Source organism: Coturnix japonica, chromosome 9 (genome assembly GCF_001577835.2).
Source record: "Coturnix japonica isolate 7356 chromosome 9, Coturnix japonica 2.1, whole genome shotgun sequence".
NCBI classification, from domain to species: Eukaryota; Metazoa; Chordata; class Aves; order Galliformes; family Phasianidae; genus Coturnix; species Coturnix japonica.
Genome location: NC_029524.1, coordinates 12,326,241 through 12,350,914, shown reverse-complemented (window position 1 = coordinate 12,350,914; position 24,674 = coordinate 12,326,241). Strand labels below are relative to the sequence as shown.

Genomic DNA, 24,674 nt, shown 5'->3' with positions numbered 1-24,674 from the left:
TTCAGTGGAGTGAAGCTGGTTTACACAAGTTGAGGCTGCTAAATGCCAGCATCTGGATGGAGCTGAGACACAGCTGCAATTACTTTTGCAGAAACCTCCAGTCTGAGGCTGGTTCAAAAGCTCTGAGCCCTCCTGAGTGCTTTAGCCATTAGGGCTCTGATTCAGCAGATTTTTTTGGGATGCAATGAGTTATGAAAGGACCTTTACTCAGGTCGAAATTGGCTCTAATCTCAGCTGGGCTCTGCAAGTCTTGTGTCTGTCATTCTGTTATAATCACCACTTTAGCTGGGCTCCTCTGAAAAACTCTGCAAAACCTTTTTACTTGCTGCTTCACCAGCATCATCTCCTGTCTAGACACTCTAATTATGAGAAGCAGGGAGCGTACAGCATGATGTGTAGATAACCCTGGATAACTCCAAGGCAACCGTGTGCTGCTTCCATCCCTCCCCTGACTGCCCTCCGAACCAGTTTTGCCAATTCGTTGGCTGCTCCAGCATGACGATTAGCAAAGTGAGGGGTGTGCAGTGCCACCTGGGCAATATTCATTTGAACTCTGCTTTCAGAAGCAAGTGCTTCAAGCCATAGAAATTGACAGGCAAACTTCTTCAGATTGCAATGGGATCTAGATTTAGCTTTCTCTACTTAATGCTTTTTTCTGTATGCATAGAATCTCTTTGGATTAAGAAAACAAGCAATGTCTTCCCTCAGCCCTACCCTCCCACACCCCATCAGCAGAAAGCATTAAATCTATAAGCTTATTTGAGATTCACTGGGTTTCTTTTTTTGTACTTACTATATCCACTCTAATTATTTTCTTATCCATGGACTTGGTTTTGATTTATGCCAGTATAAGTGATATCAAAACTCAAGATCTATGCACTTCAGCTGTGTCCCTTCTGTAAAGCTACTGATTTAATGGGATACTGTCAAGTAACCAATACATATAAAACATTGGAATGAGTCTGCTTAATTTAGTTGCTCTCTGCAGTATGCCACCTCCAGAAGCGTGTAATGAGAGGGGAAAGATTATTATTTTTTTCTATTACCTTTCTTTAATGTGTCATCTTCCCCAATTCCTTTACTGTAACTGGTACCAGGGAGAGTTGTCAGTGATGCTTAGCAAGGCCCCTGGGGTTCAGCCTATTTCCCAAGTCTGCCCTAACCCTTGGGTGCCGTGCAGGTTTACATGGGTTTCTGCAGGAGCTGGGGCATGTGAGATTAATCTCTCCACTCCATTTTCATTCCAAATCAATGCACTTTGAGGTGATTATAGGAAGTTTGTTTTTTTCTTTTTTTTCCCCCATAGCAGCATTTGAAAAGCACCGTACTGATCTGTGGGGGAAGCCACTGAGCAGCCCCGGTTCTGCTCCATGGGAGGCTCCTTTTGTTCTCCTGCCCATGGTGACATAGGTGAGCTAAACCTCTGGGACATGCCTTTAGATAGCAGCTTTTTATAGTCCAGATCGAAAAAACCTCTTTTTATGGATCCCAGTAATTGAAACATGCCATGAGCATGGAGGATTTGAAAGAAGCTGCTACCTGAGCCAGCTAATGAATGACCTGCATGAGTCCCACAGCTGGCAGGGGCTGCACAGAGCCGCTGCTTTAGGAAAATTGCACAGATTTAACTGTGTATCTGTTTCTCAACTGGTGGAAAAATCAACTTGAGTATTCTTCCTTCAGTGTTGGGTTTTCACCTATATGCACTTCAGACACATGAAAGCATGTGCTTATAAGGAGCTGGATTTGGTGGCTGACATGCTGAAAGAACAGGTCTGAAATGCTGAGCCCTCGAAACCCAGCTTTGGGTGGTTTGAGAGCTGGTGGGATTTCTGGAGCAGCAGAGTCTAAGCAGAGTCATCCTCAGCCTGTATCCTGCCATATCTAAGTTTCCAGCTGGAGCTATGGCTCGAAAACTCTTCTCAGAGGAGGTGGTCCCCAGCTCTGGAATCATCAGAGGCAAAGCCAGGCCTGCTCCCAATCTCATGTAGAAATGGGAACCTCGTCTTACCCTTCCCTTGGCTTTTTTTATCTTCTACCAGGATTAGTTTTCTCTACTGGCTGAGGATTAGTTGTTGATTGAGTTGTTGCACATTTGCTTATATCCTACAATTCTGAGCTTCAGGAACCCGGGAAAAAGGGCAAGACCAGGTGAAAAATGCATGTTTTGTTTCTTTTTTTCTTTTTAATAGATCATCACATTCTATTGCTACAAACCAGACAGTGTGTTGCAGAGAAATCTTGCACCTGGCACAGCTCTTACCCAGCCCATATCCATCATTCCTCACAGCCAGAGCCCAGAGGACCATGCCCTGACTTCTCCCTAGGTAAGCTGGATGATCATTGAACCATCTGCGCCATCTGCAGAAATAGCTGGATGCTGGCATGTAATCCATGTGCCAGTGTACTGGAAGACTTGGTTAGCACTTCCTTAGCTGTTCTGGAAGGAGGAGTATGTGCTGAACAACCCTGGTTGTCTTAGCTGTGGGAAGTTTCCATAGAGTGTACTGTGGCAAGCTTTGAAGCAATTTGTTGTTCCTTTACTTACAATGAAATTAGTGCACTTTTTTGATGTAAACTGTCTGTGAGATTGTTTACTTTGGCAGGGGGATGCATGTAGTTTTCTGAGATGCATAGAATTTTGCTACCGGGGGATAGGGGGTGTTTATTTTAGCTTTTTGTATTTGCAAAACAGATGGTGGTAGAGAAAATGTGGCCAGGGAGACTTTAGGAGTTTTCTTAACAGTTGTGGCCTTAGTTGTTTGCTGGCTGAGGCAGAGTGGGTTTCCATCACAGAGAGAAGAAATACAGCAGGTAAGACTGAGATGTTTTTTGTATATGAGAAAAAGATGTAAAGTTTTGCTGCCATTTCTTGGGCTTCTTTGCTAATGTGGGACCCCGTTCCCATCACTGGTGGGGGAGAGAAATGTCTGGGGTGAAATGAGGCCATCACCATTTAAGTGATTTATGTTACAGCTCTCAGCTGAGATGAGAAAGAGATGTTGTCCTCAACAGGGAGCTGAAGGAAGGAGTAGTGAGGACATCCACATAAGGTCCCACAGAGGGTGCCTGAAGGAGAATGAGGGTGGATCCCTGCTCTGCTCAGCCAAATATTTGAGCCTTGTGTCAAGCGAATCATTTTGGAAAAGGCCAAAGTTTCTCTGTTCCAAAGTCCAAGCCAGCGCCAAGTTGGAACAGAAATCTGGAAGGCTCTGCTGTGTCCATTTGTGGTGACTTGTGCGTGCTGGGTTGTAGGGCATCAGGAGAAGCGTTGCTTTCCACTGCATTTCTGTCCAGAAGGAACATCTGTTCTGATGGGCTCTGCACTTCTGCATTGTATCTCTGGGATACTTGGCTAAACTCCTGCAAGCCTTCATGTTCTTGCTGCTGGGCTCATGCCGGGTGGCCAGTAACTCCCTCCTTGCAAGGTCCTTGCAGGAAGGATCTCAGAGTAATCAGCCTTAATCAAACTTGGCTTTTGCTTGGGGCAGGATCATGTTCCTCTACATACCACTGTAGATGTGGCAGGCAAGGAATTTGTCATAGTGTCTGATGACCTTGCCTTTGGGGCGAGGTGCCAAGAATGCCCCATGTTTTCTTAGGGTGGGGTGCTGTCCACTTTTAATGCCCAGAGGAGTGTGATGACAGGGGTGAACGTACACTGGGATTGCTGGGGTATTTGCTGGCGGGCCTGGTGGGGGAGGATCCCAGATGCCACCATCTTGTTATTTAGGGCAATGGACTGAGCTGCTGAGCTAGGTCTTTCATGGCTTCAGCCAGTTTTCAGCCCCTACAGAAACATTTTGTAGACATCCATGCTTTGCACGTCTGGGTATCGTGTTTCTGGGAGTCCTTTATTCATCCCGTTGCAAATGCTTTCACTCTTCCTCAATTCACAGAGCTGAAGCACTGTTGTTAAAGGTGCATTAGCTATTAAACCTTGTCCCTTTTTGATTTTTTTGGAGCTTCAGAAGCATGACTTCCATCCAACTTCCCTATGGAGATGCTGAGGCATAGTGAGTTGTAGTGAAGAGGTTTATCCCAAGCAAGTCTAACTAGAGGTTTATCCCAAGCAAGTGCTTTAAATTAAAATTTCACTGGGTGTTGCTGTTGATTAGAATGTTCTTCTGGTACTAGAGACTGCTTGGAGTGCAACTGTGATGTAGGCTGGTTTGTTTAGTAGTAGGGATCAGTAGGATGACAACTGTGTGAAGAGAGAGGACACATCCTTTCCAAAGTTGAATAACAAGCTAAATAACAATTGCTTGGAACATGCCTTCTTGCTTCTCCCATTGCGTCCCAAATGAATGGAGAGCTGGCTAGAACAGCAGCATGCCATTCTCATGGACAGGCCAGCTATGGAAGATAAAATGCATGCCTTTCTTGAGCAATGTGGTGTTCAGTGTACATGCTCTTAGGATCACAGTGCCCCAGTGAGAGCTGCAGCCTGCAAGCTGAAATGTAGCTGCCAGCGATCACCTTGGAGTGCTGCTTTCCTGCCCACACTGATCTTGCTCTGCTTTGTATGCAAGTGTGATTACCAGCACCTGCATAAAGCAAAGGCACCATGCTGACAGACCTGAAGAGCAGCATCTTGTACCTGTTCAGCCTTGGCTGGGGGCACAGCCAGGTGAAAGTGTAAGCATCAGTGCTGAAGGTGAAAAGCAAGCTGCCAGTCTTAAGCTATGGGTTTTTTGTTAGACTTCAGCACTGTATCTCTGTAGTCATCACCTTTGCCTCACTTAATCATGCTTCACAGTCCTCTCTTTCTAGTAATTGTCCCTCTGTATCAGTTTTCTGAGTAAGCCCTGCAGTAACCTGTAGTGGGAGCACAGAGGATTGCTGCTATGTAGGACGTCCAGTCACGTGTGATCCTGCCTAAAACCTCAAGTTCTTCCCTAACTGTTTAAACTGGAAGTAAATTGGGAAGAAGGAAAGTGTATGTATGAAAGAGGAGGGACACCAGTGTGCAGGCATTTCCCTGCCTTTGCAGGCTTTTTGATGAAAAGCACAGCTCCTTGCTGTTACAGATCCATGGATGCCCCCTTGGAGCCTTGAGATGTGGATCAGTATCCTGTGTTGATGGCTGCTATACAGCCAGCTAACAAGGAGGCCATCCCAGTCAAACTCCCAAACGGGATACCAGACCATAGGCCAAAGAGGAATAGCTCAGACTAATGGGTGGAATGGAGCTGGTCAGAAGAAGTGGCAATGAAATGGAAGGGTGCAGTGGAAAATCAGGAACTGCACCTTGCAAGTAGTCTAACCAGGACCTGAAGGGAGAGGGTTTCTAGCATTGTGGTAGAAGCTTTGCAAATTCTGAAGGAGAGTTGGATGCTTTTTATTGTTTTATTCTTCTATGCACATGAACAAGCGTGGAGATGTTGGTTGGTCTCAAACTTTGGTGTGTTACCCTTCACTTAACCATTGATCAGAGGCTGTTGCAAGACACCACTGCCTCAGTTTGTGGCAAGACAGTTAGTAGGGAATGGAGGAAAATGAAGTCCATAGGAACAGAGAGCATCTGAAGAGTCCCTGTGCTGGCCTTGTTTTGTTTGGCTGTGTAAGACCCTCAGTGCTCCCAGCCTGCCCACTAGGCTGCAAGACCTGTAGCGTGGTCCTCTAATTGTGCTCTTTGGAGGGTTGCTTTTTCCTGGTGAGAGCAGGACATTCACCTGGGGAACGTGTGATGGGGACAAACATACCAGCAATGTGTGGCACTTTGGTAAGAGAAAGGTCCAGGCTTTTGCATGGATTGAAGTCAAAAGGTGCTTTGTCATCTGGTTGTGCAAGAGAGCCTGTGGCAGGGGGGCATGTGAGTGATGGACAGGAAGAGGGGTGTGCCTATGTGTGCAGAAGGAAGTGTATGCAGCAGCTGTTGTAATTGTTTTACTAAAAGAGTATTTCCCAGAATTTCTCCTCTGGCACCTGAGGGCCCTGCCCAGGATGCCCTTTCCAAAGCTACTGTTTGATTTCTAGGGCAGATGCATACACACACGCACGTGGTCCCAAATTGTTCATGCAAAACCTAAAATCCTGCCTGCTTATGGCTCCTTTCCCCTTTGCTAACAGGGGAGGGGGAGTGTGGGGGACTGAAATAATGACAGAGCTGATTATAATTAATATTTTTTTGTGTCTGAGGAGTGAAAGTTCTGCCCAAACCCCCTCAGCTGAGCACAAGCCAACATGCTAAATCCCTGTAGGGGTGTGTTTTATTACTGATGCTCTGCGTGTTGAGGCTGGTCGAAGGGTCTGATGTTGTGTGTGTGGAATTTTTGTGGCTATTTTCTATTGTGCCAATGAAAAGCAAAATCCTATCTGTATAATAAAGAGGAAACATGAAGGTTTCCACACCTACAAGTAGGTGAATGTTTTCAGCATTAGTGTTTTAATTTAATTGTTTTACCTTCCCGTGACTTCCTTGTATGAGCCCACTGCAAGTGATGGAGCACATTTTACAGGGGATGGACAGTGGTGGGATTCCCAGTGTCCTTTCCCCAAAAGGTTTTGGCTGCTCCTCACTTAGGCAGGTCTCATAATGCTTCTCTGGGAGGAGTTTGCTGAGTTTGATTTATTCCTTACTGCTTCTTTTACAGGAGCAGGGATCTGCAGGGCGGATGAGTAGGGACTAAAGGGTAATGACTGCTGCATACCCTTCCTTGACTAGCTGGGTGATCTCAGGCAGATCCCTTCAGCTACTTTTTGTCTGCTTGCCTGATGTCACAGAACAGATCGATGGCTGATTGAGGATTGAAACCCTTCTTAGCCAGGCTGTGCACAGTGAGGCAGCAGTGGGCCAGCTGCTTCTCTCACATTGGTCCAAAGACATATCCTGCAAACTCTGACCACTTTAGTGGGCTGAAGTAGAGACCCCTGGCACCTGCCAAATTAACAGGAGGAAGGATGAGTAGTTTCTGTGTGATACCTTAAAGGTACGTTTAACTGGGAATAATAGCAATATTGGCTGCAATCTTACTAGCTTACCAAAATGCTCCAAGCATACTTTGGTAGATGCGGAGATCAGCCAGGAGCCCTGGGGAACCTGAGCTGTGTTTGTACCTGTGCAGTCCTTGGTCTCCCAAAGCAAATTTGTGCTGGCAGAGAGAGCGTGGCACTCCCCTGGAAAAGAGGGGTTGTCTGGGTGCAGCTCCTAGGAGCTTCCGAATTTCCCTTCTCTCTCTGTCCTTCCTGCAAAGGATGTTTTGACTTTTCTATATCTCTTTTACTTGCTACCTTAGTAAGCGAGAACCTGCTGGGACTTGGGCACATGGGTAACAGCTCGCAGCTTCCCCAACTGGCTTCAGCCTTCTTTTTGGTGAAGAGGATATCTGTCTGAGGTGGTTTGCTGTCACCTATCAGCAGGAGCTCCCCTGGGAATACGACTGAGCGAACACCAGCCTTGGTGGCTGCTGCCTTCATTTTAGGATGCTTGTCTGTCCGCTTCCTGAATATTACTGTTGCTCGGTCATCTCCTTTCTGTCCTCTTAGCAATGAAAACATGGTCAAGAGCAACCTATACTGCTGCTAAATTTGTGGGCTTCAGTGCTCAATCCTGACACCCCAGCTTGTACTTGCAATACTTGCAATCCCCAAGTGATCTGTCATCTAGTGGTGACGTGCTTCAGCCTTTGTACTTTCCATCCTTATAAATATATATATTCAGCTTTGTTTGACAGAGATCTCAGAGGCTTTCTCTGAAACAGTTATTGTTTCCATTGTTACTTTGACCTATTTTTCCTTGCCCCTAGAAGAGCTCACCCAGCATTAAAAGGGCAGAGCTAACATGTAGGCTCTGAGCAGAGGAGATGCACGGAGAGGGGCAGGGCAGCAGGATGGCTGTGGGAGAGCAAATGTGGCTACTGCCCTCAATTAGCCCATGTGGCAGTCACATTTGAAATGAAAGCACATCAGGTCTCTGAAGCGTTCCCTTGTGGGTCTCGCTGAATTTACAAGCTGGGACCACAGTGTAACTTAATTTCCTGAAATGTCAAGTGGCTCATACTGGCTGTCTGCTCTATTAGTGTTTTTCTTATGAACGTATTGTACTCCCATTTCCTGAAAAGAATTCCTATCAGTGCTTGATGATTGCTTAATAAGAGAAATCAGCGAGGACAGGGAAAGTTCACTTCCTGCAGATTAATATAATGATTATTAGGTTTTGGGATTTATTTTTTTTTTTTTCCTTGGTTGCCAGAAGGGATTTTTGGATGTGGCTTAATTTATTTGTGTTTCTATCCATAAGGCTGAGAACACCGATCTGCAGCTGTGCCCTGCGAGTGCTGAGCCCTTCGCTGAGCTGTAGGAGGCCCTCAGCACCCATCAACCTCACTGAAGAAGGAAAGGGCAGAGTTTCCTAGGTGACAGAGCTGAGAAAAGGTACCTTAAATATGGGAAAGTAGGAGTGTGAAGAGTATGGCTGTCTGTCTCATGGTTTTGTGACCTGGCTTGTGACAGCCTGCATTTTCCCCTTGTTTTTGCTTGTGCTATAGTAGCATGGGTTCAAATTCTTGTGAAAGAAACAAATCTGAAGGATCCCAAATGGATTTGCTGTTATGTTTTAATCTTAGTTTCAAGACAAGTGCCCCTATCATTTCTTAGGTATGATTTCCAAGTCTGGTTGATTGTTTTATGCAAGATTAGTCTTCTGTTGCTCTTATGTGAGATAATTCTCTTTTAGATGCTGGGTTTATAGGGAAGCTGGTGGGAGAGGGTGAGAAAACCTTTTCTTTAAGATAGCTTTTATAGGACTAATTCTAATGCTCCTTTCTGGAGCCTCCCTGCTTCAGAGTGCTGTGCAAGATATTAGTTACCTGTGCAGTTTCAGTAGACAGAGAAGTAAATAAAACTTCCTTGCCATTTAAAGGCCTTTTGACCACCTCCTAAACCCTTGGTACTTCCAGTCATTGGGAGTTGTTCTTGGATCCAAATTAATATAGTGAACAGAGAACCACCCAACGGGAAGCATTTGGCAGAGAGACTGACTGACATTTAGGCTGTTTGAACATGGGCCTGAAAGTAAAATGTCATCTTGTAGCTGTTTTCTTTCTGAGTGTTTATGTGATCTGAGTCCTTTCTTCACTCTCTCTTCCCAACTTGGCTGTCTGCTGGGCTCCTCATGTCTACAGAATCCTAAATATTGGAGTGTATGAAGGCCCAGGAGTAGAGTAACCTTGAAGAAGATTAGTGCTGGTTGAAGAGAATAGCTTCATTAGTTTTTTGTTTCTGTAGTGTCCTTGAGTCATCACTTTCTGTGGATGTGTGCATGGTGCATTAATGTCTGATCGCATTCTGCAGAAGGCTATTGGGGATGATTAAAAAAATATCCTATTTGCTCTTTTTTGAGGAGTATTACTACAAGCCAGTGCTGATAGCATGGCAAAGCATATACAAGGTGTTATGAAAGGAAACAATTAAAAGTCAGTTTTGAGGTACCATCATGTGCAACTGCTATATCCTTTGCAGTTGCCTTTTGGCTTTCAGGCCCTCCTTGACCAAAGGGAGAGACCCAGTTTAGTATTGTATGGGACACAGATGAAGTTTAATGCTTTAGCCAGTGTGAAGACAATTCCTCACTCATAAGGATGTTGCTTTATGTTAATTTTACCACTCTTGCTACCCAGTTTTCTGTTAAACCCTTGAGAAGGATAACCTGAACTGAGGAGAGTGAGGACTTATGCACTTTTCTCTTGACAAATCCTTTATTGGGGTGTCTAGGCCCACCTGTATCCTCTGATCCCACAAGTGCTGGAAGCAGCTCTGGGATGCTTTGGGGGCAGTAGCCAGCTGGGGTCACTCAAGAACACTGCGTGAGGCTCCTCATCTCCTCGCCCCAAGGGGCCAAGGTATTTATACAGCTGCCTCACTATGAATGGGACTCTCTGGCAAAAGAATTAAGCAAAGATTAAAATCAGTTTTAGCTGTTAAATGTGTGCTCTGCACAGCATTTAGCAACTCAGAGGCTAATTATCTTTGAACTTATGCACGTGGTTTAAGATGCGATCCACACAAGTTGATATTTTTCTGTTGTCTACACGGAATTGAAAATGAAGATTAAAAAAGAAGCGATGTTGTTGTCGGTAGAGGTGCAGCTTTTTGAGTAGGCTGGAGATGGTGCCCGGTCTGGGTGCCTAAAGAAGGAAAACGGGTTGAAAAATCATTTTAATATCACTTGTTGTTTTGACTCTCCTATTTAACAGGAGTTCGTACTCTTTAAGGAAATACAAGTGTGCATGAAGGTAGGAAGATGAGATTTCTCTGAAAGAAAGCCAAGCTTATACCTGGAGGGAAAACTTGCTGTGAATGTTAAGGTTTGCTCTGCACAAGGAGTGAAATATCGGAAGTGGAGAGTGCTATAAAACCTAGATAGGACAGGTGTAAGAGGCCATGCATTTTACATTACGGTCTCAAAGTTTGCTGAAATGGAGAAGTTCAGGCAAGTCCTGGCCAAGGTTCCAGGACTCCTTTTGTCTGAGACACACAGGAACCAAGGTTCTAGAAATCCCTTTGTTCAAGAGATGGACAAGTCTGGGAGCTATGAAAGAGAGATAAGATGCTGATTAATGGCCCTAAAGTGGTCTTTTTGTGGGCGCCTATCTCAAGGAAGATGGCCATCTCCGAGGAATTCACATGTCTCTGACCCAAGCCTTCCAGAAATGTCACGAAGGCTGGGAAGAAGTAGGATAAAAAGGGCACGGACAAACCCCGAATTTAGGTTTTCTGACACCAGATGCCTCACTACGGAAACAAGGAGGTTTTCTGTCATCAGATGCCTCTCTACGTGAACGCCTGCATACTGAAGAAGATGCCTGCATGCTGAAGAACCTTTTAGGTAACTGACCTCAGATTCCTCCACCATCCTCCTACTGCTGCCTACTGTCTCTTCTGGGCTTGCTGCTCGAGACTCTCTGCTCCGTGAGACCTCGCTGCCCGACACTCCGCTTCTTGAGACCACGGTACTGTGACCGCCTTCTGCGCTGCACCGATCTGCTGCTTGCGGCCTGCTACTCTGCTGCTGCTCTCCCCTACCAACGTAACAATGCTTTTCTTCTTAATCTCACGCCAGGCATAACATATCAAAAGAACCTTTGCCTCACTCCTAAATCGGAGTGAGACAACAGGGCAGAGTGAATCAGGTCAAATTTTTTTCAAGTTCTGCAAAAAAATGAGGAATAATTTGGTGCTAAGCCACAGTACTGCAGGGGTTTGGTACCCCCTGTGGCAGGCTGGGACTCTGGGAGCTGTCCCAAGCTGGAGAAATGCATATAGTAAAGATGTTGGCAATGGGAGGAGGTAACACTGTAATGGTCGTGTTGGTGCCATTTTAAAACCCTTTAGGGAAGCAAGTACTGCCAAATAGTGATCAAAAATCTGAATCTTCTCATCCAACATGAGCCAAATCATGACATAAGATAAATTTTTTTTCAAACTTTTTTTTTCCCCCTCTTTATTATGAGTCAATGTTTTTTAGCCTTTGGATTAATCTTAAATTACATTTCAAGCTCATTTCTTAGCTATACACTGTGCAATTATTATAGGAGTAGCACCAGGAATCAAAACAAAGTTACTGAGGGAGGGCTGGTCAGAAGTCCTGCCATCCAACCTGCTTCTGCAGACAGCTGCTTGCATGGACTTTTGCATAGTTGAAGATGTCCATCCTGCTCCCTTTAACCAGCTCTCACCTTGGCTATACACTGCAGCTCGTGATTGCTGGAGCTCGTGTTTCCCAGCCTTCTGCTCCTTCCCATTGCCTTTCTCTGGACTCTCCAGTCCACATCCCTCCTGAGGTGTCAGTTTGATTCCAGAGGCAGTGCTCCAGCCTAGACCTTACCTGTGGTGAGCAAGCAGGAAAGATTCCCTATGCATGTCTTCAGCTTAAATTTCTGTTTGTACATTCAAGCTAATTAGATATGAAATGGTTATCAAACATCCAGTTGCGTATTTCAGGCAGCAGTATTTTTGTCCTAAGGAGACAATATCTATTTTTTCTTCCTATGTTTCATGGTTCCCTTGGTGTTGCAAAGTACCTTTCACAGGCTTGTGCAGCTTGTGTCAACCTCTGTTCTGTCACATGGAAGGTATGGACAAGGACAGTTAGTTCTTTAAGTAGTGGTGAAGGTTTCTGCATTGAGGTCTGAGAACCGATGCTGTCAAAAGATCAGATCCAAGAAAAAAAAAAATCAAGAACAACTTTGCTTTGTCTTGAGCAGGTGCTGGACCAGGCTTGAATTACAAGACAATAAAACGTTATGACTTCTGAAGTATAAGGTATAGATTATGTATTGAGAAACCCATTAAGGGCAGTAATATGCTTTAACAATAGAAAGATCTTTAAACTCAGGCAACTTAGATTGTAAGATATCAAGGGAATAACAATTTCTGTTAGTAATTTAACGATGCAAATAAGTTCTAAAGTGATGATGGGGAGATGAATATGCTACTTGGAGTGGAGCTGAGCAGCAGCAAATTGTTGGTGTGGCAGGGTTCACAAAAGGCTGTCTTTGCCCAAGCTGGTGCTTGTCATTCAAAAGGTTTTTCCTGGGTGCCAGCCAGGAGAGGTTAAAGCTCTGTGCAGTGCATGTTCCACCACTCTGTTCTTATTTCCATGGCTGTGCTGGTTACCTACCGCCTTGGAGAGGTGCTGCAGGCACTTTCTAATGAGCTTATGTCATTGGTCAGAGATCCTTGCATATGTAAAATTTGAGAGAGATCTGTACCTGCACAATCAATGTTTGTAGATGGTGGGTGAGGCAGTGGTGTCCCAGAGAGCTATGGTGCCTTGGGCTATGATCTCATAAATTAAGCAGGGTTGGGCCTGTTTGGTTTTGGATGGGAGACTTAGGAGGAAAGTTGATTGCTGCCGTCAATTTGACTTGGTAATTCAGAAGGTGGTGCTCTTCTCCCTAGACAGCATAGGCTGAAATGCCAGAATGATTAGGCTTACCACAGCTCCTAACCTTCTGGAAGAAATGTAAAACCAACATCCTCACCTTTTGAAAGTGAGCATCACGGGGCTCTTGTTATTACCCCCAAGTTACAAACAAATTCCATCTCAAGGCAACCACACCCTGCAGATGGAGATCCACCCTGCCCTTGCAGGAGGATGCAGTAAACTTTGCTTTCGCTGCTCGGTCACATTATACCTCCAGCTGAACCATGGCAGAACACGGTACAGAAGGCAGCAGCATCACTCGATCAGGCAGCAAATGCTCATTCAATTAAGAGTCCTTGATGGAAAGGAACCGTCCAAATGGTAGGTGTTTTCCTACCAACTAAGGATGTTGGAAGCCTTGGGGGGCCTGGTTTGAGCAATAGCCCCATTGTGCTTCATGCAACACAATGGCTGGAGTCTCCCTTTGCCATCTTAGAGGAACAGAAAACATTTGCTTAGCTGTTTTGTACACTTCTTCATGTGTCACTGTGGCTACTTGGGCCAAATTCTGGAGTGATGTAAGCTATTTAGTAGCACGTAGTGTGAAGTGCAGAAGTTTTCTGTGCTGAATGGGTGGTAAGGTAGGGTTGCAGAAGGAAAAGCAGCTAAGAGGGTGGCATTAGATAAAATGCTCTCTGTGAGGAGGGCTGCTGGGAAGGGATCTCTGGTTACTTTGGCCATGTCTAAGGGCAGATTTGCTCTGTATTTGCTTATTTGCTAAACCACGAAAGCACTTATGTGTATTTTTCTCTTGCTTTAGGTTAAACCTTTTCTAATCTTGTTAGCTGAACTAAACTTCCCTGACCCCCAAGTAAGCATCTTGCATGAGAGTTTGCATCTACTAAATTAAATCTGTGTGAAACCGCCCAGAGCTGAAGGGGTGCCCTTATGTGGGTAAGAACAACCTGGCAGTGACACCTTCTTTCAAGCATCCTCATCCTTCCCTGCCTTGTAGCACTGCCCCTGTCTCCTGCCAGTGGAATGGCAGCAGCTCTTATAGCTGGAGTTCACTACAGGAAAATAAACCAACTCCTCCCCTCCACCATCAGCAACTGTGCAGGAAACGAGACAAGTAAACTGAAGCCAGGCTCTCAGTTTAAGGTCTTTCAAGTCAAAAAAGACTTGCTGTATGTCAGCAAGACCAAGTCGCTGACCTGGTGACATGCAGAAGCAGGGAGCACTAACAGTGCTGGCCCTGGCCAATCTCCTCTGCCCTGGCAAAGAGCAGTGGGAGAGGCATGCAGCTGGGCTCAACTCTGGCTTTTGCTTATTCTTCACCATGCGTGTCCTGTCTTGACAGTATTTATGCAAATTTTAAATAGGGGAAAAAGCTGTCACGTAAAACCAAAAATTCATCTTAAGGCCAAATATGTAGGCTGGTTGGCTTCTGTGTTTTCTTTCTTTTTTTTTTTTCCCTATTAAAAATAAAGTAACCTATAAAATGATGATCTAGTTTAATATCCTCATTATATGTTCCAGGCATTATCTGAGTCATGCCATTTGCTCTGTGCTTTGTATTCCTACAGGGAATGTAAAAGATCCATTTTCACAATGTTTCTTGGTCCACCTCAGTCAGATGTCAGATAACAGCGCCAGGATACAGGGCTGCAGGTAGCATGCATGAATTCCTTGCAGACAAAGTTACTGTTTGTAGAAACAGAACCCAACAGGTCACAGGTTCAGGTGACTGGTTCTGTGGTCTTGTCCTTTCAAACCATATCATCCGTTTGAGAAGAAACACACCTGAAGTTCTGAGCTCTTAAGTCCAATGTGGAATGTCTTGTCCTTGTTATTTTTGGTTAGTGGAGCTCTACTCAATTCAAGTCCTGACTAGAGCTAAGATCCATAACCTTTAGTTGCCATAGAAAAATGTTTATGATGAGCTACAAAAGGATCTACTGGAGGAAGTTCCTTTTACAGTGCTGGCAGACCTTACCTGCTGCCTGTTTTCAGGTCCTGATCAGTCAATTCAAACCAGTGTGGCCATTTCTTTTGCAGGCAGGGGGTCTTCTGTCTTACCCAGACTGTTTCAGCTGGGTGTTTTTGCCGAGATAATTAGCAAGATGCTTGCTGCTTAATGCCAGCTGTGATAATGGGTTTTGTGACGCAGATTGTTGTTCACTAAGAGGCAGAGTAAATCAGGCTTGCCTTCTGGGATTTGCATACCACAACAGTCCAGAGATCATAATTACAAACGCTTATTTTTCTGAGGACTCAAGGTCGTTGTTAAGGTAGATCATCTTTGAAGTAAATCAACTTAAATGTTTATCTCAGATCAACTTGTAGACCCTGTTATAAGCCAAGATGCCAAACCTACTTTTCACTTGACTAAAAGTGTGCATGCAGAAGGTTTTGGATTGGTTTTTGGGTGCTCAGCTAATACACAAGTGTCTTAACCCGTAGGAAAGCATTTGTGAACCTAACCTTTTTCCTTCACTCTAGGATTATGGAAAATAAGGCTGAACATTATCTCCACTTTAGAGTACCTTGTACCCAATAGGAAGGGACTAGAAAAAGGAGCTCTAGTTTGGTTTGTAGACCCCCTACCCATTAATTCTCCACCCCTTCCCCAGTGTTGTCAGCTCCAGGGCCTTGGCAGTTCTTAGCCATTTTTCCCCTAGAAGTGCAGTTTTTACCTTAGGCTGTGTCTAAATCTCCTTGGCATGGAGGGAGGGATGATGTTACCTTACTGCCGCTCCTGGGAGTGTCAGAGTGTACAGTTATTGCTTTTTGGATATGCTGTACAGATACGCTTGGAATTTTTGTTGTTGTTTTTGCTCTATTCCATCAAACAACATGGCTCTAGTAAATGTCCATTGAGGTTGCAGAAATCTGGCTCTCTAACATTTACCTGCTCAGAGGGATGACAGCCTGTAGTACGTAAGTCTGCACTGCCAGACACCTCATCTCTCCAGCACATTTTCATGTCCAACGCTGGGATGAGCCCACTGAGAAGACCTGCAGGGTTGGTCCCCTCAGGCAGTGGCACTGTGCCCAGCTTGGCTTCCCTGCGCCCCTTACAGTTTCCCCATGTAATCCCAGACCTACTGGACATTCCCTCCCACCCTTCAGCAAGGCATGCAGCACAGCCTGTCAGCATCAAGCTGTAAAGCATTGCCTTCGTGGGCTTTAACACAGCTCTCAAATTATTTTAGGCGTGTTGACTTCAAGTGCATACACACAAACAGCTATTATGTCTTATGGCCACAAGGCCAAGTGCTGCTCATTATGGGCATGGCCATTCTGCCATAGAGCCAAGCTAGCCTCGGGTGGTGTTGGCATGAGATGTTTTGTGCTACCTGGTCTGGCAGCCTGGAACAGCTCCCGAGAGTGGATGCCATTAGTGATATAGACACAACCTTTAGTTACTAACTAGTGAAATTTCCCATGTGCAGGAGTTTAGTTGCATTAGAAATGGCAGCTTCCAGCCTTGCTGCTGCCTTATTTGCTGTCTATTACAATGTTATCTTGAATACTGTAATTTTCCTTTCCTTTATTATTTTTTGTTTCAGCTTTCTCTCCAGATCTGCGTACACATGCATATAAAAAAGAAAAAAAAAAAAAAAAGAAAATCTGGAAGCCTGGATGTTTTCCTAAAGTATTTAATAGCACTGAGGATGTGAAATACTGTACTGAGTCCTCTGGGAAACCTACAATTAGTGGAATGAAAATACCGCCTGTAAATGATTGAGCTCCTGAAACAGTGTGAGCAATTAAAATGCTATACAGGACAGAGTTGAAAATCCTTACAGGATTATCACAGTGAGGCATTGTTTAAAAGGATGTCCTTGAGTTGGACAGTAGCAGCAGCATTGCTTGTAGATGTTTCTCAGAGTTCCTGTGGGAGTGGGAGGCTGCAGACATGGTGTGCAGTACCTGCTTAGCCTCATGTTTTCTTCCACTTATACTCTCACTGTTCCAACTGAGAGAAACTCTTCATGCCATATTTATTTCGTTCCACGAGGACTGCAGGTAGTTTGATTGTGGTGTGTTTTTCTGTTTTGTTTGCTTGTTTGTTTGTTTTTCCAGGCAGGCCATAATGATGCTGGGTTGGTAGTGCCAGCTGCTAGCAGAGTGTTTTCTGCACATCTTCTTGTATAGTGGTCTTAATTCATGCATGTGGGCATCCAGAGGATGAAGCTAAGTAAAATTCCACAGACCTTGTTAAGAACTTAACACCTAGTTCCAATTGCTGTGTCTCTGGAGATGCATACAGAGCTTTCTCAGTGCCTCGATTCACTAAGTAGCCAATTGTCAGGATCCTTTCAAATTCCCACTAGGGGTTCTGTCTTCTGTGCAATGGCAGAGGTTGCACGATCTTTATAAATTATCATAACCAAGTGGTCAGGATTGAAAAGGAAAGTGATAGATCATGTAAGTGAGCATTAGTTAACTGTACTTTTGGGAAGATACATAAAGCTCAGCATTCTTTAGGACCATGAATGAAACTTTTGTTATGAAACATGTGTTGGAATGAGGTTAAGTGCCTCCTTCCTTAGAGGAAAGCAAAGCCAGACAAAAGCTTTCCCTGCGCAGGTATTGTTATGAGCACAGTCAGTAGATGTCTGTATCCTATCTGATGAGAGGTGGCATTAGTGAGCTGATAAGTCCGGTTTGGAGGAGGGATGTGAAAGTGCCAGGCTTTGTCCATAGCAGGATGGAGCCAATTTGAGTTGAGTAGCACTATGGGGAAGACAAGAATGAGAAAAAGAGAAGAGGAATGGAAGGGGAAAAAAAATTGTTTAGGTCTGGGTAGTGAAACTGGAGGGAATTGGTGGGAAGGTATGTAGGTATGTGTGAGTGGGCCAGGCCTGAGCCATGCACATGGGAAAAGGAGGAGGCTGACTTGGATATTAAATGGGTTAAAAAAAGATGTATGGTAAGAGGGTAGAAAAGGGAGGGCAGCTGAAATCTGTGAAGATGGAGGCTGAGTACAGCATGTGAAGGAAACTGTGAGATGGCAAGCAGGCCTTTGCTTTTCCAGACACAGTTGCTTTTGCCTACCTATTATGTCTCTCTATCTTTCTGTAAGGAAGGTTTCCAAAAGCATGAATAATAATACCTTATTGGGTAGATGGTAAAGCCCCTCCTTTTTATCCTGTGTTAATTCATGCTTCCTCTGCTTTGGTGGCTGCCTTGTACATCATGCTGTTAAAAGTGCAATTATCATTCTTCCTGGTTTCGCGGTATTAAGGGCGTATCCTCTCGCAGCATCTCCTGGAGGCTTATTACTCAAGAGAAAGGAGCTGTGCACCGGGAGCCAAATTAAACTGAGCAAAGAAGAAGTTGTTTCCACCGCAGGGATGGAACAGATCGTTTTGCTCAAGACCAGGTCAGGAACGGGTAGTGGGGAGAAAACGTAGCTGGAAGCCTGTGATGCAAGGAGTTTGTGCTGCGAAGCTGGGAGACACAAGCCTGTAATTTTTTTATGTCTTAGCCTGACTCTGTCTCTTTTGTGAGTTGCTGAGCATCTCCTGCTTAACAGCGGCGTATTGTCATGAACAGATTTCAGTGCTAGGAGGTGTAACGGTGACCCTGCTCTCTCATCGTCTACTGGATGTTGAGTTTTTCTTGGAGAGCTATCCATAGCCAGCTTAAAGATCTCCACATGATGGAAAATGCAGCACGTCCCTGGAAGCACCACCTTCTCCCTTCCTCTTTTAGAAAGTACTTCTTTTCAGCATGATTTTGTCTAGTTTTTATAGGACTTCTGCTGTTGCATCATCACTGTTTTCCCTCTGTTTGTTGGAAAATCTCTTTACACATCACTCAGGTCAGGCTCAAAGGGTGACCAGAGTCACCATGTCCATTTGCCAGACTCGCAACTGGGAACCGAACTCCTCAGCTTTCTGAGCACCAGGCAGCAAATAGTTAAGGCAGCTGAGCCTCAGGCCCAGAACATTTTGCTAGGGAGCCAGGTGAGCAAAGAACAGATAAAGGCAGCACCTGCCTATGGGTTTGGAACAGCCTGGGGCCATGGATAGAATGTAAATACACTCTGAAAATCTTATTGTCTGACTCTGTGCCAGCGTCTTCTGGGCTCTTGTCATGGAAAATATTTCGTCTGAGGTCATTCAGTCAGCAAAAAAAACAGCATTTAATACCCTCCTAGGTGCCAACTTGCTTCTTTCTTTGTGTCGATAAATAAATAAAGTAGGGTAGCATTTCATATTGCCAGGATGATCTTTGTTTTATTAGGAAGGGTTTAAAGGACCTTTTTTCTCTGCTCTTTTTTTTTTTTTTTTTTTCTTTTCTCTTTTTTTAAATGGAACAACTATGTTTTTGCTCCCTTTCTCTGTTTGCTCCTTCTGGCTTATATGCACTCACTGCCTTTAGAGTGAGAATTAATGTCTGCTTCTTGTAAATCTTTGCTGACTGCCCCAGGCTATGTTTTTAATTCCTTTATTCAGCTCTGAGATGAGTAGGAGAAAGGTGCAGCTTTTTGAGATGATGGAAGTTGCCGTTTCCCTTCTTCAATTAGGTGCTTTGGCTTTTTTTGGCTATATCTCAGAACTTTCCATTGATCTGAAGAGGGAAGAATGTTGAGGGAAGCAGAGAGAAATGGGGAAGGGAAGTGGACCTATAACTGGATTATTGTCTAATTTTGAGTTGGAACCTTTGAGTTGAGTTGGACCTTTAAAGGCCATCTAGTCCAACTCCCAAGCAATGGACTGGGATACCTAAAGCTCACAGCCCCATCCAGCCTAACCTTGAGTGTCTCCAGAGGTGGGGCATCCAGCACCCCTGGGCAACCTGTTCCAATGCCTTATCTATTGGTAGAATGACTGATCTTCTGTGTGTGCCTCTTTGAAAAGCAGTTGTCTCCCCTGGGCCTTTTGTTTATGGGTCAGTAGTAACTGAGCACCTTGTGAATGGTGACCACTTTGTAGTCTGGTGATTTTTGGATGACAACCTTACTGAGATGTTGTAGAAACATCACAAGGTTTTACCAAGTGAAACAATGAAGAGGGGTCCATTCTCTTCCCTTATTCTTCAGCTGTGTGCGAGGACAAAGGCTGGTCTTTGCCATCTGAAATGTGAGCTCATTCTGCTTTTGGGCAGGGAAGGGATGAGATCAGTCCTTCCACATCAGCACTTTTCTTTGTCTTGTTGTTTTCTGCCCTACTAAGTCTGTCAGGGTCTATGGCTCATCTGGAAATGAGTCTGCAAACCTTGAGGCTGGAAATCATCTCACCTGATTTTAGTTACCTAAAACTCAGACATAAATTCTAAGATTGTCATCTAGACTCTCTTCGGGCGGTGAGGAGTGATAAACAGCCCATGCCATTTATCTTACCTCTTCTAGACGTCTGCCTTAGGTTGGGCTGATTCAAGCTTTGGAAGTGCCTGTGCTCTCCCTAAGCTGCCAGGGAGGTGTAGGTGAGCGGTCAGAGCTAGACTCCAGCTCTCACACAAGGAACTTCATCTGACAGATCCAACAGCAGTTTTCTTTCCTCCATAGAACGGAATAGAATCACAAAATCATTAAAGTTGGAAACAGCCACTAAGATCATCTAGTCCAGTCACCCACCTACCACCAATATTTGCCCACTGACCACGTCCCTCTATGTACCTCCACAGTTCTTGAATACTTCCAGGGACAGTGACTCCATCACCTCCCTGGACATCCTGTGCCAATGCTCGAGTGCTCTCATGGATAAGTTTTTCTTAATATCCAACTGAATGTCCATTTACCATGGGTGTTGTTTATGTTCATTGTAATGTCATATTGTCTCTGTAAGAGGAGCGATCTGTGCCCATCTCTCTGCTGTGATAACTTGGTGCTGGTTCTGGTAGAGATGGTGTTCTGTATGTAATGGTGTTTGTTTAGCTGAGGAACAGGGGAAGATTTTGAAGTGAGAAATAAGTGCTTTGCCAGATGCCGTCATTCTACTATCAGTTTTTCAATCAGACACATTTTAAGGCCAAAATTTGGGAGCTGATGAAAGAATATGGAGGGCTAGTTTCCATCAGAACTGAAGATCTGAACTTAACTACTTTATCTTTGCTCTTGTGTTAATCTGTGATGTGACTTCTTATCCCTGTGTTTATCTTTGAAGGAGAAAGACTGCAAGCATTCCTCAACCTACCTGAGACACAGACCTTGAAATATAGAGGGAAGAGTAGAGCCTTGGAACTGGACTAATCGTTTTGGGTTGCTGCTGGGAGCACAATGGTGGCAAAGTGCTGTGACAAGGGACCCTGCTCTTGAACCAACAACAGGAACTAAGCTGACAAGACAATGATGGTATTTTGGCTCAGCTGGCAAAAACATTGCTTTTGGACAGACTGGAAATGTTACATTGAGAAGCAGTTAGTACACCGTTGTGTAAGGTTCCTAATGGACTGGAGCCAGAACGCTCCATTAACCACATGTGTATGAAATATTCATTGTGCTTGGCTTTTATTGCCAAGAAGAAGAAAGGTGGAGAAGCTTTGTGTATAGAGATAAAGCTGTCAGTATTGAGGGCTGAAGGAAGGAGTTGATAACGTGTTCTGAAATTTTTCACTCTTCATATGAGAAGGATTTTGAGTCTTCAGCAGGGGGCAAATGTGTGCAGATTAAATGCAAGACTTGTTGCTGGGTTTTACATTTCATGTATAATTTTCCAAAGGGAGAAGGCACCTCCTGTATCTGTGCCAAACCCCCTGATCTATTTTATACTGTATGGACCCTGGAAATGAAACTAAGAGTCAATCTTTAGAAAATAAAATGTGAGAACCACAACCATGTTCCCCAAAATACTGGCTTCTAAATAGAAGAAAACTTTCCTAAATACAGGAGAATGGTGGTGATAGGAAGTATATATGTGTTTTTGTCTTGTTTTAGATGTGTAATAAGACTGTCTTTCTCTTTTCTTGGTGCTGAATATGCAGTGAACTTATAGAAGGGTTTTGTTTAGGGGAGCTGTCTTGATTTGCTGTTCTGCTTTATCATTGCAATAAGGGAAATCTTAAAACTGTGTTACAGATTGACTGAATAAATGTGTGCGTATGATACTGTAGCCATGCAGCTTCTCTGTCTTGCTGGAAGGTGACTTTGTGCATCCATTTATGCAAGACGTGATGAAAGGGCAGCAGTCCTACAAGGTAGGAAGAGACAGGGTGCGGTGCTGCGTGGGACTGATAACTGAGAATACAAGGCCAAGAAGGAGCACGTGGTGCTTTGCCTAAATTCTAGAGACTTTGTATAGCAGCGTTTGAGAGGATACTGGTAAAGAGATGGTGATCTTGTGCATTGTGGCTAGTCGTGGTTGTAGGAGCACTGAGAAAACGTGTGGGGGCTCTAGGAGACAAAACATAATATTTTGACAGGAGAGGATGGTAAAGACCAGGAACTCAATTACAGCATTAAATAAATGCTCCCAGTAGCATGTGCAAGGTTACACAGACAAACAGCAGTGAAGCATGTGGGTAAGGAAGTAAGGTGGTCTGAAGGAGTTATTTAGACTACTTGGAAAAATTAGACACTCTAACGATAGATGGATCCTGTTTTGCAGGGTAGAAGATTAAAAATAAATAGTAGGGAAGTCCTTAAAAACAGTTTGAGATGAGGACCTGGAGAAGAGCATGTCTGACTTGCTGATCAGTTTCCCAGCATGAAAGCACCCATGGGTCTGTGTCCCTATTGTAGGATAGGACAACCAGGTAGGATAGTAGGATAGGACAATTAAATTCAGTTGATATATAAAGTAGAGCAGTCTAAGCAGTTCCACGGCTAAACAAGACACGAGCAGATTGGCAACTAGACAAAGACAAAAACTATCTGTCCTTTTCTGTAAATATTAAATGTATATGAAATGAGGATGGGTGAATTGTAATGTTCTGGCCTCCCAGAAATCTAAGTGAACAAAGCTAATCAGTTTGAAGCTGTATTATCAGGATACTCATTATGTAGAAATGACAAGAATAGATTTTGCCGTTGGTGGAGTGAATCACAGTATGTTGGAAATCAGAGTCCAATAAGATAAATCAGTTATCTGCATCATCACTTACCACCCAGTTTCTATGGATTGAATGTTGCTGTGCCAAATCAAGAGGAAAAACTATAATAAGGTTACCTTTTTAAACATCTGACCATGGCACTGACAATAACCATGAAATACTAAGAAGGATTACAGGCAGTGGGATGATATAATGCAAGAAGGCTGGGAAAGATCTGTCCTCAGTAGGATATGAAGGGTAAGTTTTAGTCAGCGTCTTTAATGCTACTTGCAGAAACTTGTGTAACAGTCAAAGAGGACACACTTGACTGAGGCCTGGTTTCAACTGAAGCCATTTCTACTGAGTTAAATGTAAAACCATAACAACACAAACTAAGATAGTTGGAGGAGTGACTCACAAAAGACAAAAACTAATAACAAAAACTCTTCCAAACACAAAAGGAGCTGGAAGTCCGACTGGAAATGGTGGGATCAGCAAAAGTCCAAGGTGTGAAAGGAGCAATTGAGGTCAGAAAGGCCGGTGTGTAACAGATAGCAGAAGGTATTGATTGCCTTGCAAATAGAAAGTCCTCTGATGTCTGGGGCCAAGGAATGGCCTCTAATTGAATCGTTAATAGAGGAGCTTAAGAGCTGCTCTAAAAACCTTCTCCTTTTAAAAGACAGATAAATGAAATGAGTGTAATAACAAATCACCAGACAAAGGGTATTCACTCAAATGTTCTAAATAACTCTGGTGTGAAACTTCTGGATTCAGTTAGTTCCGATCTCAGAGGAGGTAAATAATGTGACACCAAACTTAAAAAGGGTTCCAACAGAGATTTAAAAACAAACTACTGGAAGCCTGTTTTCAATATCAGGGAAAAATGAGAAGAAATTATAACAGAGTTAGTGAGTTTATACATAAATGTTATATTGTAGGTGTGTCAATGTGTTTGCATCACAAACCCTGATGTTCTTTGAAGGAATGAATAAGATTCTGGAGAAGCATGAGACAGAAGGATCTTGGGGTACGAGACCATAAAGTGGTGAATGAAAGCCAATGTCAAAAAGTGTAAATAATACAGGGGGAAATATTTTTGACCACTCATGATTCTAGGTAGCTGTGATTACTTTATTTGGGAAAATGAGGACTAAAGCCATTGTTGCAGGTTTTCCATAAATATCAGACCAATGTTAGTAGTCATATGAATGACAGAAAAGAATTTCTGGAGCTGGGAATAACTGAGAAGAAAACAAATAGCTTATGCCAGTACAGCATATCTTAGAACGACAGAGGCACTGATTTCCCTTCAGTGCTCCCTGCATCTTCACTGCTGTATGTAGGAATGCTCACTCAAATTGGAAGAAGATGCAGTAGATGTAGAAAAGACATAGAAAAGAGCAGTAAGTAATCAAAGTTCTGAAATGTTGTGTGCCCATGTATGTATATATACTTTAATCTAAATAAAGTAGTGCTTCTCAGCCTTGAAAACTGAAGAAGTATTTGGTTGAAGCTGATAAAATTATGAGTGATATGGAGGAGGTGAATGGGAAATGATCGTTCCCTCTTCCCTTCAACTCAGGAACTAAGGGTACTAAAGGAACTAGGAGGGCAGATGAAAATAAATATAAAATGGGATCAACCAAAATTCTATAGGATCCATTAATCCTAGGCTACTAAACACAGAGGCCTGTATGAGCTTGGAGGTTGCCCCAAATCCTTGAATTTTTTAATAGCCGGAAACTTGAAGGCTGTGACCAATAAAGGGTCATTCTCTGCAAAGTGTGCATCATGCATCTTTTAAATATCTAGTTTTGGAAGG

General features: G+C 43.9%; 1 long non-coding RNA gene across 3 annotated transcripts in view; it reads left to right on the top strand.

The window, feature by feature from the left end:
• LOC107318109 overlaps window positions 1-24,398 on the top strand; it is a 39,658-nt gene extending 15,260 nt beyond the window's left edge. For 2 of the 3 annotated variants that reach the window (XR_004308420.1, XR_004308418.1), the window contains 2 exons: window positions 2,193-2,327; window positions 20,989-24,397. This is a non-coding gene — a long non-coding RNA (uncharacterized LOC107318109). Of the gene's footprint in view, window positions 1-2,192; window positions 2,328-8,242; window positions 8,377-20,988 lie in introns of all 3 variants that reach the window. The other variant, XR_004308419.1, reaches the window with a different exon arrangement.
• The last annotated feature ends 276 nt before the right edge of the window (window positions 24,399-24,674 follow it).